Source organism: Eptatretus burgeri, chromosome 13 (genome assembly GCF_056783735.1).
Source record: "Eptatretus burgeri isolate ZD-2024b chromosome 13, Ebu_testis_v1, whole genome shotgun sequence".
NCBI classification, from domain to species: Eukaryota; Metazoa; Chordata; class Myxini; order Myxiniformes; family Myxinidae; genus Eptatretus; species Eptatretus burgeri.
In genome coordinates this window covers 79,037,197-79,057,176 of record NC_140973.1, presented here as the reverse complement: position 1 = coordinate 79,057,176, position 19,980 = coordinate 79,037,197, and the positions used below count along the sequence as shown (strand labels likewise).

Genomic DNA, 19,980 nt, shown 5'->3' with positions numbered 1-19,980 from the left:
TATATATTATTACCTCGAGTTGTAATCTTCAGATGAAATTTAATCCATTGCACTCCACGCCCCGCTCCGACCGATTTCGCTGGCGGGAACACAGAGAAGAGCACGCGACGCGTCCGTTCGTCCTCGAGCGCACAATACGCCGCTCTCGCGCCCGCTTTGCTGCCTCCCGCCGCTACGTCACGTCGTTCGCCCTTCATTTACATTCCTAATGACTGGGTCGCACTCTCACTTTATTTAACCGGCCGCGTCTCCCCAATTCGCACAGACTCGCTCGCCGTCGAAACAGCGCCAGAAATGCCGGGGAAACGTCGGTGCGCGGCCGCCCCTTCACCCCCGTGTCATGAGCCCGTGACTTCAGTGACGCCGCCTCGATGATTTCTTTTTTCTTTACTCCATGAATGCCGTGTAGTTTGCGCGTAAAGAGAGGCACGGAGGGCGGCGGGGACTACGAGGGGCGGGGAGTTATCACGTGCGTTCGGGATTCCATCCGCGACAGTGCACGCCATGCGTGCCTTCGTTACACTCACGGTGTGTATGTCTCGCTCGTTCACCTCGGCGAGTATCGAGGGGCGATCGGGGGGTGCGAGGGCCGTTCGTTTAGGTTTTCGCGTCTCGGTGGAAACTGCGGTAATGAATCTGCGGACCGAAGCTCGTTCATGGGCCTTTGTGTCCCGCGGTGTACGTCGTGCACGGATGACGAATGCGGGCGGATTCGCAGCATCCACCTGAATTTCTACACTGGGATATTGAAGCTCATTCATTGGCAACGCTCGACTTGCATCCGATTCTTGATGTGCGCGCATGTGACACCTTCACCACACCTGCTTGGGATAGATACCAGGTGTCCAGGCAGGTGACATGTTTTACTCTTATTGGTTGGATTATGAGCGAACACCAAAATTCTATCGAAGAATGCAATCGTAACAACACACATTCACACCTGATTATCCTCTTCTTCATCTTTGACAGTCCCAATCATTCCCACCTTGTAATCAGCTGGCCAGTCCTGACATAATTACTAACGGTCATCTGTAATCAGACCCGGTCACCGTCAGTAACCCGGCTCACGACACCTCCGATGATGAGAAGAATAAAAATATTTGCTGCATGATAAAAGGCCGATCAAGCGAACCGACGAGGTTGTAATAAAATATATAAAAACCGCCCAATCCGAAGCACAATGTGTGACCGATCCACTGAGCTTCGTTAGACTCGACCTCGAGGGCGTGGACAGCCTCATGACGTCATTGGGAGTCGAGTTTCTTTGCATGGTCCACATATTTATGACGTCACCCTCCTACTCATGCCGAGTGAGCTCCAAGGTGACGGAAACAAGGTAGTGAGTGTTCTTTTGGCATTCGGCTCCACATCAACTACAATGGTGACGAGGCGACGAGTGATAGGCCTTGCTTAACGAGATGACATTTTGTGGCCCAAGGGAGAGAAACTTCACTTATCACGCCATGTTATCACAATTAGAATAATAATAATAATAATAATAATAATAATAATAATAATAAAATAAATAAACATAATAATAATGACATACAGCACGCAGATATTCCCCATTGTATTGTCTCGCCATTGCTGTGTGCCTGGTGTTGGCTTGGGATCCAAGGATCCTGAGGTCAAATCCCACTCGGCTGTTGAATTAATACCAGGTGGGGTTGACTCTGCCTGTCATCCTTCAGAGGTCGGCAAAATGAGTGCCAGCATGCTGGTATCCTGTGTTGGAGTGGCGACCCATCCAGAATTGTGTCCAATAGCCAAGGAGACAGCTTAGGCAGCACCAACACTCTGCACAGAGTATGGTCCCAATGGATGGATTGCTGCGTGCAAACGTCAGAACGTCAAACCGACGTCAGTACGCCGGCTGAACTCTCATTACGATTTAACCTCATGGCATCATCCCGTCAACTATGTCATTTTGTTGACGATGAAGTGAAATATCGTATCTGTTTACATATTTACTATACATACTGTGTATAATATTATCAACTGGCTGTTTATTGGTGTTATAACATTGGGGGGGGGGGGGAAGCATTGAAGCAGCTTCGAGTTCGATCGTCATGGTTACACGGTCTGTGGTCCATTGCGAGGTTCATCACTGGGGCAACGTGACTTACATTCGGAGCGGTGGCACTGGATCAGCTCACTAACATTCTCACCTCGATGTACGTACAATATATTATACACTATGCAGGCTTTGTTTAATAATAACAATAATAAAAACATTAAATACATTTACAAGCTCCTATCAACTTTCGATAGTAAGGAATAAAATTAAAATCATCGATTTAGATCGTTTCCTTCTGCCCTCGTCGGTGATAGTGTACTTCATGAATCGAGGGTGGAGGGGGGCACAGCGAGACGCTCTCTTTGTTAACGCGACACGCACGACCGCTTGCGATGAACGCCTGATCTCGTGCTTCGCGCATGCGCAATATGCACGGCGTGAGCAAGAAGCCAGACATAGACAATCGATAGTGATATTTCGATAAGCACGTGTACACCGCAGCAAGAGCCCCAAAATGCAGACGGTGTATTGAAGTGTCTTTGTGAAGTGTTCCTACCACATCTCGAACGTGGCTCTGAGAGCTCCGCGTTCTTCTTCTTCTTCTTCTTCTTCTTCTTCTTCTTCTTCTTCTTCTTCTTCTTCTTCTTCAGACAAAACCTTTAGGACTCGGCTCTTTTATATACAGGATCCGGATCTCCTTAAATACTAAACACCTGTACACATCCTCACATAGACGGTGCCTTTTGAGAGCGTCTATCATGAACTTTTAAATATATTCGGACATTTGCTTTAAAGTTTCGAAAAGTTCACGTTACTATTTAAAGATTATTCGATTTAATGTGTTGTAATTTCGTAAATACACTATTTTCTCGTCATGAACAGGAGCCTCCATGACGGGTCTCGCTATTGGCTCCATCAAGGCACGTGACGAAATATCGGAAGTTGTTGTTATTGCCTTTAGGACACGGCTCTTGGACACATTTGTCCTTGTTATGAAACTGGAGAGGTTGGCGAGTTGGTCACATGACTCAAAGGTGTATCTGTACTCGACCTGGGGGGTGATGGGCTCAGAAGAGTGGTGAATGGAAACAAATTAATAAAATCAATTTTCTTCTTCATTTAATCGTTTCATTTAGAGTTTGTTCATCATTGATTTTTCGAATTCATTGCATATTATCTTGAGCCAATTTTTTCAATTTTATTCTCAATTTTTACGATTGCATCATCAATCATTTGTTCATTCATTAATTCATTCATTCAGTCGTTGAGTACATCAATTCCTTTTTTTATTCGTTCATTTGTGAACATATATGTGGATAACAACGCTCCGGTGGTACAAGAAAAGACTTGTCGAAGAACTGTGGATTCACTCAATTCCATTTGATGTTTCACTCAAACACTCTCTATCTCAGGCTCTTTGGGAGAAGACCATTCTTGTCGGCACTTCATTCAAGTTTTGCGTCACTTCTGGAACACGGATTATCACGATCAATGGAATCCCAGTCATTGTTTTCCAATGCTTACACATCATTGTTGAAGACCTTGGTTGCGAACTGCACTGCTTACCATATTAGTTGAGAGATAGTCCATATTAGGGAACCAAAATGAGTGCCAACACCGATGCTGGTGGAGAAAGGTCAGTGTCCGCTTCCAGTCACCAACAACTGTGGGTCAGTTGATAGTGAGCTAGTTTAGCCACAAAAACGAGTTCAGCCACGAAGATCAAACAATAAAGCTTTCCACAATGAAGCACTCAAAGGAGCTCAGACCAAGAGGAACAAGACGCTTGTCAAGGCTGAACCAGCTAGTGAGCCAGGGGAGACGGATGGTTGATTCACACGGATCAAGATGGCAACAGTCCTTTTACATGTCTAAGCTGTTGAGAGATGCCTCAATGACATTGATACCTATCATTTCAAGTGTGAGAGCAATCCTCCTTTGAGTACCCTATGTATGCCAGTATGTGGTCCCACGAAACAGGTGGTGTGTCTCAGTCAAGTCACACCAGCTAACTATCAACCAACTGTTAGCGGCATGCCACAAGAGTGTTTGAATAACCCTCTCCAATCCTCCTGGTCCTTGCGCATGTGCCAAATGGAAGTATGTGTAAAGACATATGCCTTGTTGCATTCAGTAAGCCATGTCATTTTCAAGGAGCTTGGCCTGAAAGGACCCAATGAGCTGCTCACGATTGGAGTCATTGAAGAAGATTAGTCCATGAGTCGGTTGGAGAAAGAAATATTGTGAGTCAGTCACCCATGAGATTCAACAGCTGTGCCGATCAGAGTGAAGTTTGCCTGCATGTTAGATTGCACCTTTAAAGTCCCTTATCAACATCTGTTATTTATGGGAAGGTAAAGGACTAGTGTGGGCTTACTTCAGTGCATTTTATTTGCAAAATATCGAGCTGAGCTCAGTCACCTTGCAAGTTGGCACCAATGTGCCCGAAGCGCTGATTCAACTTGAGGTTTCACAAGGGCCTAAAGATTGCTCCATGGCAGTGTGCAGCCTGCTGCAGGTGTTGGAAATATATGCCAGAGGAAAAAGACCTAATTCCTGCCCATATTAATCTGATTCATTTGGTTGATTGGCACCAACTCTCTCTTTAAGTGGAGGAATTCTGGCATAGACTCATTTGGCCAGCCTGAAAAGGTGAAGGTCACAATGCCCAGTGTCCCCCTTCTCTGAGTGGTTGTGTTTCTGGTGAATGACTCCGTGGATATCTTGAGTGCCCATGCTGGCTCGACGCAATTATCACCGTGAAGCAACCTGCCGTACCCCACATATCCGAGGTGCTAAGGCCAAAATAGCATCCTTGAGGCTGCATGCGTCTCCATCAGGAGAAAATCAGACTTTTTAAAAAAAAAAATTTGCAATAAGTGCTTATGATTTTTCCATATATCATTCAAAACATTCTAGAAAAGCGATACCCACGACAGTCCAAGACACGCAAGTTTTACTCTTCAAATATAAGAGTTTTTATAAACACACATATATATATATATATATATATATATATATATATATATATATATATATGTTTGGTATGAAAATAATACTATTTTACCCATAACTACTTAAAAATTCCATTTGCATTACTTCGACTGTTGTGAGTATCTCATTCGTAGGTCTTCTTGAATACCTTGTATGTAAGAAAGTGTAAAAAAAAAAGCCATTGTTTTGAACATTATTTGTAGTTGTCAAGTCATTTATCTATTAGCACCTATGAGTAGTATTGTAGCTGTATTAATAATATTGAGTGATAATAATATTGCTTATTGTTACATTCCTTGTCGATGTAATTATTGAGTGGAGTTCAAACAGTGAAATGAACGAGATACTCACAATAGTCCAAAACATGTGAATGTTTTCTATATGTTTAATATGTGAGTTTATGTGATTTGTAAAAAATTAATCCATTCATGGAGGACATATATTTATTATGCCTCGTTATACAATTTAATTTTTCATTTGTTGGAAAGTTTTGGACCATTGTGAGTGTCTTTTGTTTAAGTTTTCACGGATTAGATTCACCAAAATAACTATAACGGCTGTTATTGGTGATGTCTAAATCAAATATTGCCTTTTGAATCAAATAATCAATTTAATCATCTCTCCTGGTAAATATATATACATCATATATATATATACATTATATATATAAAAATATACATATATATTTATATAAATACACACATATAACATATATATATATATATATATATATATATACATACACATATATATCATTGTATTCTTCAAACATGCAGACAGCAACCATTTAAATGTAAAAGATACTATTTTGTGGGAAAAAAAAAAACAGATTGTTGGTGATTAACGTGTGTAGTGTGTGCGTGCGTGCATGCGGCATGTGTGTGTATGTATGCATTATTTTTCCTTTGGAGCATGTACACATTGCCAATCGACGACCATTACATATACGTGGTGCACCCTACTTGCAGGAGGGCATTGTTCTGTTGAGGACTCACTGATCTATGGCGGATACAAAACCCTCCGGAGCACATTCAGAATCAATTAAAGAGCCGTTTGAGCCACGCTCGTGTATCCCATGAGCGCCTGATTTACGCGCCGCGTTTCCACTGTGGGGGGAACAATGCCAAAGTGTGGTCGCCTTCGAGCCGTGAACGTGAAAATGCCTCTTTCGCCCAATAAGTTAACGCGGAGCCATAAACATTCTTACACTTTCTCTTTTATCGCATCAACGTTGCTTTTGACGAATGGGATGTGGCCGAATCGCTACAGGCCATAAAATATTAACGGAGGGAGAGGGGTTTTGGGGAGGGAGACTTTATGCATTATTCCAATGCGATTTGCACGCAGGAGCTCTGATATACTTTTACTTTTTTATTTCTTTACGTTGGATGGCATTGATGAATGGAAATCATAACGGCTGAATGTACAGTCTCAAACAAACACGATGAGCGCCCTTGAATGATTACAGCAAAGACATTGCAAAAATTATTATTGTTGCATTTATTTTGCCCATTTCAAATGAAGTGTAAATTACACACACATCAATGTAATATAATATAATGTCTTGTATAATGTGTGTGTTCACGCACACACATGCACACCAATACAAATACAAACATGTCAATATAAACACGCACACAAACACTAATACAGACACAAACACACACACACACACCAATACAAATACAAACACACACACACACACACACATGCCAATACAAACACACACACAACCAAAACATACAAACAAACACAAACACACAACCACATACATGACAATAGGAACACATACACACACACGCACACACATTGTAACCCTATTTTCATGCACAAAATGTACATGTATGTGCCTCATGTTTTTGCATAATCTATGTGTGACAATTTTGCATTTTATTGACATTACAGTGAATTTGGCTGCGAGGGTGAAGTTCAATAAAATAATGTCTTTTTAACCTAAAATTGAACATGGAAAGTGCATTTGTACAAAATCATTCGTCGAATAATTCAATTGTTGTGCTGTTTCATCGTTTAATCTGAGCTCTGATCGTCTCCTGTTTCTACCTCATCATCTTTCTTTCTTTCATGTTTTTGATGCTTAATTTTCCTCTTTTTGTCGTTTTGTTTTAATTTTCTTTTTCTTGTTCATGGAATAAGAAACCTCCTTCCACACCCCGCACCATTTCGTGCTGTCAGTTTTTTTTTTATCATTTTAAAACTTTTATTGCTGTGTTTTATTTAATGTACATCTATCTCTTTCAGGAACAAACCTTCCATTTATAGGCTAAACGTTAATAAAATACCGATTAGAGCACACAAGTAAATTTTACTGAAAAGGCTGTGATTTGATGTTTCAATCCATATACTTTACATCGTGAACGTAAATCACGAAACGCTCATCATTTTGACACATTTATATATTTCAGTGCAATTGTAAAGAAGTGTGAAATTGGATTAAACATTAACAGTAATTGCTATATACACAACACTTGGTAATTACATAATTCATTGACAACTACTGAAATATTTGTGCCACTGCTTATCATGTCCAAACTCTGTATTAGCCTTGAAAATAAAGTAAAATGAAAATGAGTTAAACTCGTCGATAAGAAAATGTCGGTAAGATCACAGCAGCAAATTTTGCATGTTGAATGATAGGTGTATATATATATACAGAGCCGTCGCTATATCAACAGCTTTATCAGATCCCAAATGTCAAATATATATATATATATATATATATATATATATATATATATATATATATATATATATGTATGTGTGCAAGACTCACGACGATATGGGAAAGTGACGTATTACAAATATACATATATACAAATATATACATATACAGGCCATAAAATATATATTTGTATGTACATGATACAAATATATTTGTATAGATATATATATATTTGTAATACGTCACTTTCTCATATATATATATATATATATATATATATATATATATATATATATATATATATATATATATATATATATATATATATATATATTGAACCAATTTAAACAACTCGTCGATCACATTTATCCACAGTTGCTGAATTTATAAGTGACACTTGCAGGTAAACCATGCCACGGAATCCACATGAACCTATCGGAATTGTTAACAGGATAGGAAAGTAGCAGTGTGCGATCAGCGCCAAGAAAGGTCAGGTTTACGGCTAGTCCTTGTCTCAAATGCTTGCAATTATCCAGCCAAAAATAGTCAAAAATTGCAGAAGAATGGACGGACCTCATTACCAATACAAATTTACAGATTCTTCCCTCCAAAAATAATCCCAGCACTTGTATGACTGGCCCTTGTTCCAAATGTCTGCCAATTTACAGCGAAGAACATTGTCTCAAAAGTGAGATTTACGGATGGCCCTTGTCTCGAGATCGGTGCTTGGCCCTCACGGTCGCAAGAGTAATTTCGGAATTTCTCGTTGGGTGGGGACAACACGCAAGACTCACGACTATATCAGAAAGTGACGTATTATACTGTATGAATACATATGCAAATATGCAGCGCACACGTACTGAACATACCCGCAATCAATGCTCGCCACTTCATTTCAAAATGTTCCCTGCTATGGTCGGCACACTCATTCAGTGTCGCTTCTCCTTATTGCATCTGAGAGAGTTGTACTGCTCGGTCAGAGCAGATGATTTAAGCACAAGAATCAAAGGTCGCCATTTATCTTGCTCCTAATGACCCGGTCACAACGGGGAGGAAACAAAAAAAACCGCACAATGCCAGCGCGACGCCGTAAAGCGATGACGCAAAAAGCCATACTTACGCTGTGGCCTCTTGACGGACGAGTCAAAAAGTGCACTGTCACGGCGGGGTTTTGATCGAGCGACGGTGGCGTATAATGATAGATGGTCACGCTACGGACACGAGACGAAACAAAGGCCGCCCTTAACCGCCTCCTGTCCCAAATGCCCCGCTGCTCGAACCACTCTCAAGTCCCTAAATAGGTTTGGAGGAGACGTCACGTGACGCGGCTTCCTCTCCCGCGGTTCGAAACCACAAACTTTATCACCCCATTCTGTTTTATTGTTGGTCCAGAATGAGGGAAACGTGAAATTGTCTGTCCCAATTTCCTCTTTTATCATTATTTATTTATTTATTCTGCACGACTTGTTTCGTACACAGCGCTTCGTCATCAGCAGACGTTGTGACGTTTTTTGGGGGATGACTGCACCCCTGTGCGCTGCTCGGAGCAGAATTAATTCTGCAGCCAATTATTGGCGATAAATCTTCCATTACATGAGAGGAAAGACGAGCTCGATGAAAAAAAATAACAGAGTCAGAGCTTCAGTTCAACTAACACGCCCTCCAAATTACAAAGACTTGTGAATGAAGAGCAACCGAAAGAGAATTGCAGTTAAAGCAAAATTTTCTTTATTATTTCACATTGCAGTTGATTTTAATATCACTGTTCTTATATTCGATCAAACACAACATATGAAAAACGCCATTTGCACACACACACACACACACACACACACACACACACACACACACACACACACACACACACGTGTGTGTGTGTGTGCATGTGTATGTGTATGCTTGTGTATATATATATATATATATATATATATATATATATATATATATATATATATATATATATATATATATATAAATAAACATATGTATATATATTCACATATATACTGTTGCGGATTCGCGCCCGCCGGCGTGCGAACGGCCACGCAACTCGAATCGCGGCACGTCGCCCACCGGACGGACAATCCCGTCGTGACCCTCTCGGACTAACGCCGGGAACCAGTCACGGGTGGGCCTTTCGGCCTCACCACGATCGTGCCAATCGGCCCCCCGCGTGGGATAGGGTTGCTCGCCAAATTCGACCTACCTAAGTACCCACACGGAGGGTAGACCGGGCGATCGCACCTCGCCGCAGGTAGACTTCGGACACGGGCCACTTTAAGCGACCCGTTCCGTACTATCGGGATAACCGAGCGGTGTTATCGTCAACCTGGACGGTTCGATTAATTATTGGGCGTTTTAGCCCACGACCAACCCTTTACGTGAAGTAAGATGGAAATTCAATTAGAGAAAAGACGAAGCGAAACGGGAGAAACAGTTCAACATAGAGCACATTTATTTCGCGATGGCACACGGATAGCACACATATACAATTATACACCAAAAGCAAATGTAAAAGAAGAAGAAACACACAATAATACACAAAAAGCAAATGTAAAAGCAAAACACAATGCAGATATACCACCGACTACCGAGCACACGGCAAAACTTATACAGTTTTACTTCACAGACGGCGCCGACAACACATATACTCAAAGCAAAAGAAAAAGGGACCACCCTCCACTATGAGGGGGCAGACGGCCTGGGGCCGAGACCGCGTCGGGCCTACCCGTCTGATGATGAGCCGCAAAATGGCGGTGGCGCCCCGACTCTGCGGGCCTCGCGGACAGTGTCTGGAATGGGGTGGGAACGGGGCCCCCTTCTCGCACTATCTCAGCACGGGGGGAAACAGGAGGGGGTTGTTGATGCTCGGGGAAAGGAGGATATCTCCCTGGCTCGGGTCCCGCGATGAGCGTCTCCACCACGACCTCGGTCGCGTTGCCGGCCTCTCCTCTCCGCAGCTCCCCGACTCTGACACGAGCACCCCCTTGACTGCCTTCGCCGCCGCCACCTCTCCAACTCTCCACAGCTCCGTCCAACTGCCTTCTCCGACTCCTCTCTTGACTGGCTCTTCCCAACTCAACTCCGAACTCCACTTCACTGACTACTACTGCTTCTTCTTCCCAACTCAACTCCGAACTGACTCTTTGGCGAGCGAACGCGGCCCTTTATAGCCCCCCCGTGGCTTCGCTCTTTCACCTTCGACCCTTTACCTCTGGCTGGCTCCCCATTGGACAGAAGAAAAGTGGGCGTGAATGCTTTTTGATCCGCGAATCTGCATATAGCGACCACACTCCGACGCACCTGGAGGCGGGGCCAAATCGCCCCACGCTCGCCGATAGGACGGAACAGAAGTGGGCGTGAGTCGTTTTTGATCCGTTTTCTTCGGAAAGGCTGTGCCTCTGCACCCGCTGCTCGGTGCGCGCCCTGCACGAGTCCAGTATCGGTGCCCACAAGCGGCGCGGGAATGACGGTGATGCGATGGTTGCGAGGGCGAGTTGTGACGGTAAAGGTCGTGGCTGTGGTTGTGAAGCGGCGTTGCGGTTGGTGGTTGTTGTGTGATGGCTGTTGAGACGTGGTTGGTGGTGGTAGTAATGGCGGCTGGTCCAAAATAAAGATAGTAAAAGAAAAACGGCTATCTAGAGGGGTCGCAGCCCGAATGAATGACATTTATTCCCTCTAAACAACGGGTTTGGGCCTAACTACACATATACTTACAGAGATATCTCACCTAAGGGACCTGAATGGTGGTTTGCGAATTTCGTCAACCACAACACTACCCCCTCCCCTTTTTACAGACTCGTCCCGAGTCGTCAAATTTTCGTGTGCCATCATGTGTCGTTTTCCCCTAGTACATTTTACCTACGGATCCCTGAGTGCGACATTCATGGTATTCGTGTCCCCAAAATAAATAACCTGAGGGCTGAGTAACTACCTAAACAAACTCACTCACACGGACGACTTAAATAAAATTGCCGGCGCTAAGACAGACATGCCGGGGGTGCACTCATATGTAGAGTACATCTTACCTTAACTTACAAATTTTACACTAAACCATGGCCCAGGATCAATGAACTCTGCAAAAAGAAAGCAGTTAGCAGGGGGCCAGGCTGCTCGCATGCAGTCTCTGGCTCAAACAATGCAGGTGACAGGGAACGTGGCCGGCTGCTCACACGCAGTCCAAGGCCTTCCCTTTTTAACTGAACGCAGTGAACCACAACGGTGCATGGGCTGCACAAACGCAGTCTCCGTGCCAGCTCAAGTGGCACACGCAATGAACACAACGAATGGATGGATGAATGGTTTGAACTGAACGCAGTGAACCACAACGGTGCATGGGCTGCACAAACGCAGTCTCCGTGCCAGCTCAAGTGGCACACGCTTTCTGATCCTGGCGCACATGGCAATGAACAGGGGGGCAAGCAAAAATTGAACGGGGGCTGGTGAACAGGGGCAGTGGGCATGGCATGGCAAAGGTGAGCAGGCAAACACAGCCCGCAGAAGAAGGCCGCTGCAGGCAAACACAGCCGGCAGACGAACTGGCCGGCACAGGCCTTGCAGAAAACAGCTGCAGACGATCTGGCCGGTACAGGCCTTGCAGCACAGCAGCTGCAGCCGATCCAGCCGGCACAGGCCTTGCAGCAAAACAACAGCTGCCGATGAAGTGGGCTGGCACAGGCCTTGAAGAAAAACAGCCAGCCGGCAGATGAAGTGGGCCGGCACAGGCCTTATAGCAACACAGCCAGCAGATGAAGCTGGCCAGCCTTTGCCGTTCATTGGAGGTTGGTGGAGGGAGTGCGGTGGTGCTGGCCACTCAGAAGGCGGGCTCGGACCTACCCTACGGTCTCCCTCCCAACCTATCGCCTTTGCCTGTCACTGTCTATACCCACTCCCTTAATTTGTCAAACCCCAATTTAGCCCCTACTTATTTTTTTATTTTTACTTCCCCACTATAAATCGTCCCCTAACCCCCTTTATCGTCTTTGTTCGGCGAACCTATCCTGTCACCTAGCCTACTCCCAACCCCTACGTTCCCTTCCCGGAGGGGAATAAGGGAGAGCTAACGTCCTGTGTCGAGGCCCAACGAAGCCTCAGGATGGCCTCCCCAGACTTCAGCGATCTATAACCAAAGTGGGTCCAGCGGCCCACAACGAGAGCGAGGGGATGGATGGTGCGGAGGGGTACACTTCCTAATCTACCCTAACCATTTAACTGTTAAACTACCCCGGGGCTTTCAATAAGCGCCTCGCGCTTAAACTTTTGGTTCTAACAACCCAGATTCCCGTCGCCTGTGTTGGTGTCCTCACAATTTCGGGCCTCGCCCCCCCAATTTTCTCTCCGTGCCCTCACACGGTCTCATGGCTGGGACACGTGGCTCCCTTTGGCAGGCACGACCTTCTGCCAATTCTCCCGCTATGGCACCCCCGGGCACTACACTGCCTCCGAGCCTACCAGCTCCCTAAACCCCGGGGAGTGCCCCCCATGGCACCTCCCCTGAAACGCACACGTGGCAGGCTGGCTTCCCAGGCCCCTTTCCGAGGGTCACCCGTGCCCACAACACTGCCCACGCGGCTAATGGCGCCCCGGGCCCCCACACCAAGCAGGCGCACCCGTGCCCACTACGCTATCCCGGCCCCCCATGGGCCCTTGGCCTACTACGGCCGACTAGCCTGGTGCCCGGGGTACCCACTCAGCGATACTCACCTTTCGCCACCACGCTCCCTGCCTGTCAACAGGGCTCCTGCACCCCTCCAAACGGGTTTCGAGTCTACTTCCCCACCAACAACAAAACGACTTCCATATTTGTTAATTTGACGTATCCCTGTGTCGTAAGAGGCGACCAGGGTTGCGTCAGGAAGGGCATCCGGCGTAAAACATGTGCCAAATCACTATGCGGATCATACGGATGATCCGCTGTGGCGACCCCTAACGGGAGCAGCCGAAAGACGAAGAAGAAGATATTTGTTAATTTGACTAACCCATTAACTCAGTCTACACTGACCCCGGGGTCCCTTGGGCGGCAGTCACTCCTCCCCCCAATCACTCATCGCACCATGCATTCCCCATTCGCTCCACTCACACAGACCCGCTGGCCTCACTCACTCATCATGTATTCACCTCACAACTCTTCAACACACACACCGCTAAACTCTGCCATCCTTCTAACTACCTCCCCTAACTAACTCGTGCTCCCACGTCGTCCCTTAAACTACAGCACGTTCCATTTAACACTACGTAGCTAAACTACGTCCCCTCTACACATTCACTGTCTGTCACTGTTCTCAAATGTCCCAAAAATTATTTACCCAACCTAAATCTCACTATCATCCCTCTAACTAATCCATTCCACGGGCCCCATGAGGACTTACCCCTGCCCCATGGAGCCGGTCTAGCTAAGCTAACCCTTCCCCCTTACTAGTTTCCATCCTGTGCCCTGGTAAGGGGGTCTTCCACCCCTTGCCCGGGAATCCTGTGCACCCGAAAGTGAGGCTTGCTTTTTCTTTTTTTTTTTCACATGCGCAGCACCAGTGCGGCAACACACAGCTCGCGCACTTTGCACCTGGCCGTGACGCCATGCAGCTGCACGTGTACCTCGTCCCTCCTTGGACGGTACCATCCAGCAGGGATACCCTTCCTGCCGGATTCCAACCCCACGTGCAGCCATGACGTCACCGTGTGCATAAACAAAAAACACAAGCCCCACGTCTCGTGGAAACCCCCCAAAAGAAATTTTCAAACAGCATGCCAGAAACAACAACCACACAGGCCGTTCCTTCGCTCTCGCGTGCCCATACGTGTGTGGCCGTACGTGCGTGGCCATATGTGCAAACCCCCCCGAAAAACTAATGAATAAATAAAAAAACCACAAAATAAAAATAAAAAAACTTTCAAACCGCGTGCTAGAAACAACAAACACACAGGCCGTTCCTTCGCTTTCGCGTGCCCGTACGTGTGTGGCTGTACGTACGTGGCCGTACATGCAAAAAAAAAAACTTTCAAACAACCACACAGGCCGTTCCTTCGTTCTCGTGTGCCCGTACGTGCATGGCCGTACATGCAAAAAAAAAACTTTCAAACAAATACACAGGCCGTTCCTTCGCTCTAGTAAACGACGACTGGATTGGGGCATTGTGTTTATCTATCAATGTGCATAAGAAATCGAGAAATTATTAGAATACAGTAAGTCATCACTATCCGGAAGTCTGTACATTGTAACCCATAATGGGGAACGCGGCTGAGGATCTCTTCCCCATCGGCCACGTCTATGCAGCAACGTGTTCTGTCATTGGTTTGGTAAATAAATGGCCATAACTTGGGAAGCACTTGTCCGATTAATTTCAAACCTTGAAAAGGCAAACAAACAGAGATTGCTGGAATTATAGATTGATACTGTGGGTGCAAAACGCCAAGCAACGTGTCCTGTCATTGGTAACTGAGGATCTCTTCCCCAACGGCCACGCCTACGCAGCAACGTGTCCTCTCATTGGTAACTGAGGATCTCTCCCCCAACGGCCACGCCTACGCAGCAACGTGTCCTGTCATTGGTTTGGTAAATAAATGGCCATAACTTGGGAACCACTTGTCCGATTAATATCAAACCTTGAAAAGGCACATCCTCAGGTCCCCAGCAATATACCTGGCAAGTTTCAATTAGATCGGACCAGTGGTTGTCGAGAAACAGCGGTCACACACACACACACACACACACACACACACACACACACACACACACACACACACACACACACATGCACACACTGCTGGAATTATATATATATATATATATATATATATATATATATATATATATATATATATATATATATATATATATATATATATATATATCTTCTTCTTCTTTCGGCTGCTCCCGTGAGGGGTCGCCACAGCGGATCATCCGTATGATCTGCATAGTGATTTGGCACATGTTTTACGCCGGATACCCTTCCTGACGCAACCCTGGTCGCCTCTTACGACACAGGGACATGGTGCACCTATTTTAACCGGGGTATACACCGGAGTGTATGTATATATATATATATATATATATATATATATATATATATATATATATATATATATATATATATATATATATATATATATATATATATATATATATATATATATATATATATATATACTCCCAATCTCTTCTCGCCAAAGAAGCTGCATAAAGCAACCATGAAAGGATGCACAAGGTAAGCCCTTTGCTGTTTCAAAGCCTTCCTGGAGTTCCTATGCCTGGTGTTGGCTTAATGGTTTGGGTGGCAGGCTTTGGATCCTAGGGTCATGAGTTCAAATCCTGCTCAACTGTTGAATTAATTCCAGGTGGGGTTAACTCGGCCTGTCATCTGTACAGAGCGTTGGTGCTGCTTCAGCAGTCTCCTTTGCTATTGGGCACGATCCTTGACGGGTCGCCACTCCGACACAGTATACTAGCAAGCTGGCACTCATTTTGCCGACCTCGGAAGAATGACAGGCCGAGTTAACCCCACCTGGTATTAATTCAACAGCTGAGCGGGATTTGAACTCAGAACCCGAGGATCCAAGGCCCACCACGCTTACCATGAAACCAACACCAGGCATTAGCATGGGGAAGATAATTTGGAAAGGTGATCATTCATGAAGCTTTCTTTTGGACTTGTCCAATATGTACAACTTGGGACATCATGAGACGTGAACTCCATGCAGATGCTCCAAATTCTAAGATGGAACGAATGTACACCAACTAATGATGATGGTGAGGGATGCATTGTACAACTTTAGTATAACTCTTATGATACACTGTAAAACTGTAGTAGGCCATATTATGCCATTGTTATCTGGAGTGACCCAAATTATGCATTGTGGTGCTGGTAGCAAACCATATGGTACATTGTGTAAATCTAATGAGCCGTATGATGCACTATGTAACCATAGCAAACCATCCAGTGTTCGGTTTAGCCATAGTAAGCCATTGAGTACACTGTTGTAGGACTTGTTCAAGGTAGCACGAATGTGTGTGTGTGTGTGTGTGTGTGTGTGTGTGTGTGTGTGTGTGTGTGTGTGTGTGTGTGTGTGTGTGTGTGTGTGTGTGTGTGTGTGTGTGTGTGTGTGTTTCTTTGTATGAATAATGCTTTTTTTCCAAAGGGATGATGAATCCATTTGGAAATAATTTTGGCTGGGGTTGATGCAGCTTGTAGTCATTGTTATCCAGACATTATTCTCTTTCAGGCACCATGATGGTTCAGCTCCAGCCAATTTTTGGCCAGAGCCTGAGGAAGCAGGAATTTAGCCAGAATTTCATCCCAACACAGGATGGCCTGCACTCTTCAATAAATATATGGATCGTTATTGTCGATTAAAATAAGTTTGTTCTAACTCTTTATTGTCATCCCATAATTGTATATAATCATCCCCAATACATTTCCTTTTTGCATCGATAAAAGTCAACCAAACAAAATGTATATCTTTACCGACATCAATAATTACCCAAAAACACGAACTACTGAAATGCACCTTTAAATCCCCCTCTCACAAACTGCAGATTATTGTAACTGTTTTTGTACACCAGCACTCAAATGCATGAACCTACTCATCCCAAAACATGAACTTTATACTGTATACTACTACAACTACTATCAGAAACTAGACAGATAGACCACTGATCTGCGTGTGGTGAGAGAGTGAGAGACACAACGGCTCAGCTTCATCGCGGGAGATACCAATGATCCTAAAAGCCTTGGTTTCCACAACGTGAAGCTGAGCTCGATGTGAGGCAGGAGCACCAGCCCAGAGGGGACAGCAGTACTCCATCAGGCTGCAGATGAAAGCTTTGTATGTGGTTAGAAGCTCAGGTGTGCCGAGGAAGGACTTTGCACGGCAGAGGATGCCCAGTCGGTGACGGGCTTTGGAGGCCAGCTTGGAAATGTGGCTTTCCCAGGAAAGATCATGGCAGATAGTGAGGGCCAAAAGCTTGAATGAAAGGACTTCAATAAGGAGATTGTTGAGAAAGTAAATGGGGGGGGGGGTGAGGGGGGTTCCCAGCCAGTCATTTTCGAGAGACATAGTGAGAATGTGAGATTTATCGGGATTGAAAGACATGTTCCATATGTTGGACCAGCTTGTGATTTTGTCCAGATCTGCAGAGAATGAAGAGGCTGCTGATTGCCAATCTAAGGGATGAGAGATGGTACGGCAGAGGGTGGAGTCATCAGCAAAGAGATAAAGAGGATTTTCCAGAGAGTCGGAGAGATCATTGATGAAAACCAGAAATGGAACAGGACCCAGAACACTACCTTGAGGAACTCCAGCCTGGTCAGTAAGAGGGGATGAGAGAACTCCATAAATGCCACACGTTGGCTGCGACAGGAGAGGAAGTCTGCGAGCCATGAGTGGAGATGTCCTTGGATACCATAGGAAGAGAGTTTGGTGAGCAGGGCAGGGTGCCAGAGCATATTGAAAGCGTGCAATATTGTTGTGGGGCCGGGTGTCGGTGGCGAACACAACCGCTAGGGAGAGCAGTTGAGTCGGCTCCACCGAACACACCGGAATTTAGGTCGTGACCCTCGGCTAAGTTTGAAGGTACGGGTCCCTTACAGGACCATGAATGGCCAATAATTTGACCGCGTGGAGTAGGGTTAATTGCCAACTTCAATATACCTAAGTACCCACGCGGCAAAGCTTACCAGGGAATTTACACCCTCGGCAGGCCTCGAGCAGAATGAGCCGTTACCGTGCTCGAACCGTGTGTAACCCGAGCAGATGGTTACCGAGGCCTGTCGGTCCAAATGTACAACTACGGCAACGGCCTTCCTAATCCCCAATACGCACCGTGGCAAACCAATGGCAGAAATGACAAAGAACAAGCTGGTACATTCAACAAAAGGGGAATTTATAAACAACAATAATTGGGGAGGGGAACACAGAGCAGAGTTATCACAAATATGCAGTCAATATACAAGGGCGAGATAATTAAGCAATGTCTACTTATCGGACTGGCGCCACAAACTCACACACACACAAATAAATGGGGCCGGTTGCCCTTTATTGTGCCCTACAGCTCGGGAGGGAAGACAAGCTGAGGGAAGGGCCTGTTCTTTCTTGCACCTGCCTGTCTTGTGCGGTAACGTTGATCTTGTGGTGGGACTCGAACCTGCGCCGATATACCAGGCACCGAGGGACCAAGGATTCAGCCATGTACGCCAGCCAGCTCGAATAATGATGAGGCAAGGGATCACTGCAACGAGACCAGAGCCAGCGACAAAACGAGACCAGTCACGAGATGACCGCCCATGCCGTCTATTTCTTCTCCCACCGGGGTCGGGGGGGGGGGGAAGTGTCTCACGTCACCACACCCCTCATTCGCCAGGGGAAATCGGTCATCCCCCCGTGATTGGTCGGGGAGGGGGGCATGTCAGGGCGTCTCGATCCCCCACCCCCTGAAGAGACTCTGCTTCTCTTGGAGCTCACTCTGCGCCCATTGGCTGAAAGATGGCAAGCGCGCTCGCACCCTTCCGATTGGCCGAAGCGTGCAGTCAGAACTTCGGTGACCAAGGGAACTCCGCCCACATGAGTGTTCGACATGCCATCGTGCGGGGAATGGTCTATGGTGTTGTTGTTGGTGAAAATCCAATCTATAAAATAACTGCGTAGCGCACGTACACTTAATTCCCATTAGACAAGGGACGGGACCCTAACTAGAAACACACTCTTAACGATATAACTGTTCTATAAGGACCTGAATGTTGAGTGCTCATGGCTGCCAGATTCGTAACAATATGTCTCGGAAGATGACTGATCTTATATCTGGCATTGAGGATCTCCATTCATTGTTGGGAAAGCAGAAGCAGCATGTCCAGGGTAGCGTGACCTAGTCTGAATCCAAATTGATGATTGGAAAAATTTTCACCATAGGAGCGATTTCTCATGTAGAATGTTTTAATGATAACTATGGTGTCATAGGTTACATGGCGTGGCAGCGATGCTGGAAAAGGGGAAAACTTTGGATCTCTCCTGAACCGCACCAAGGTAAAAATTTAAACTTGGCACGTGGCAAGTACTCCACATGGGGAATTAGTGTGATTTGTTTATGATGTCGTAGATGCCTCCTTTATGACGTAATAATTGTATACTTGTAATGTCTGTTTTTACGTAATGTCTGCTCCCATACCTGATCTGAATTGTATACCTAGAACAATACATCCAATTAGTATGAAAAAATTTGAGGGTCATCTCGGGATGCGTGGTCCAAAGAAAAAAAATTTATGATGTCATCGGTCACATAGTTTGGCAGCCATTTTGTTTT

The 19,980-nt window shown here is 45.4% G+C and overlaps 1 protein-coding gene across 1 annotated transcript in view; it reads right to left on the bottom strand.

The window, feature by feature from the left end:
• LOC147014879 (homeobox protein Hox-A3-like) overlaps positions 1–8,969 on the bottom strand; it is a 69,260-nt gene extending 60,291 nt beyond the window's left edge. The window contains exon 1 of the mRNA XM_085853299.1: positions 8,812–8,969. The gene's annotated coding sequence lies outside the window, so the exon portion shown is untranslated. The remainder of the gene's footprint in view (positions 1–8,811) is intronic.
• Positions 8,970–19,980: the final 11,011 nt, after the last annotated feature.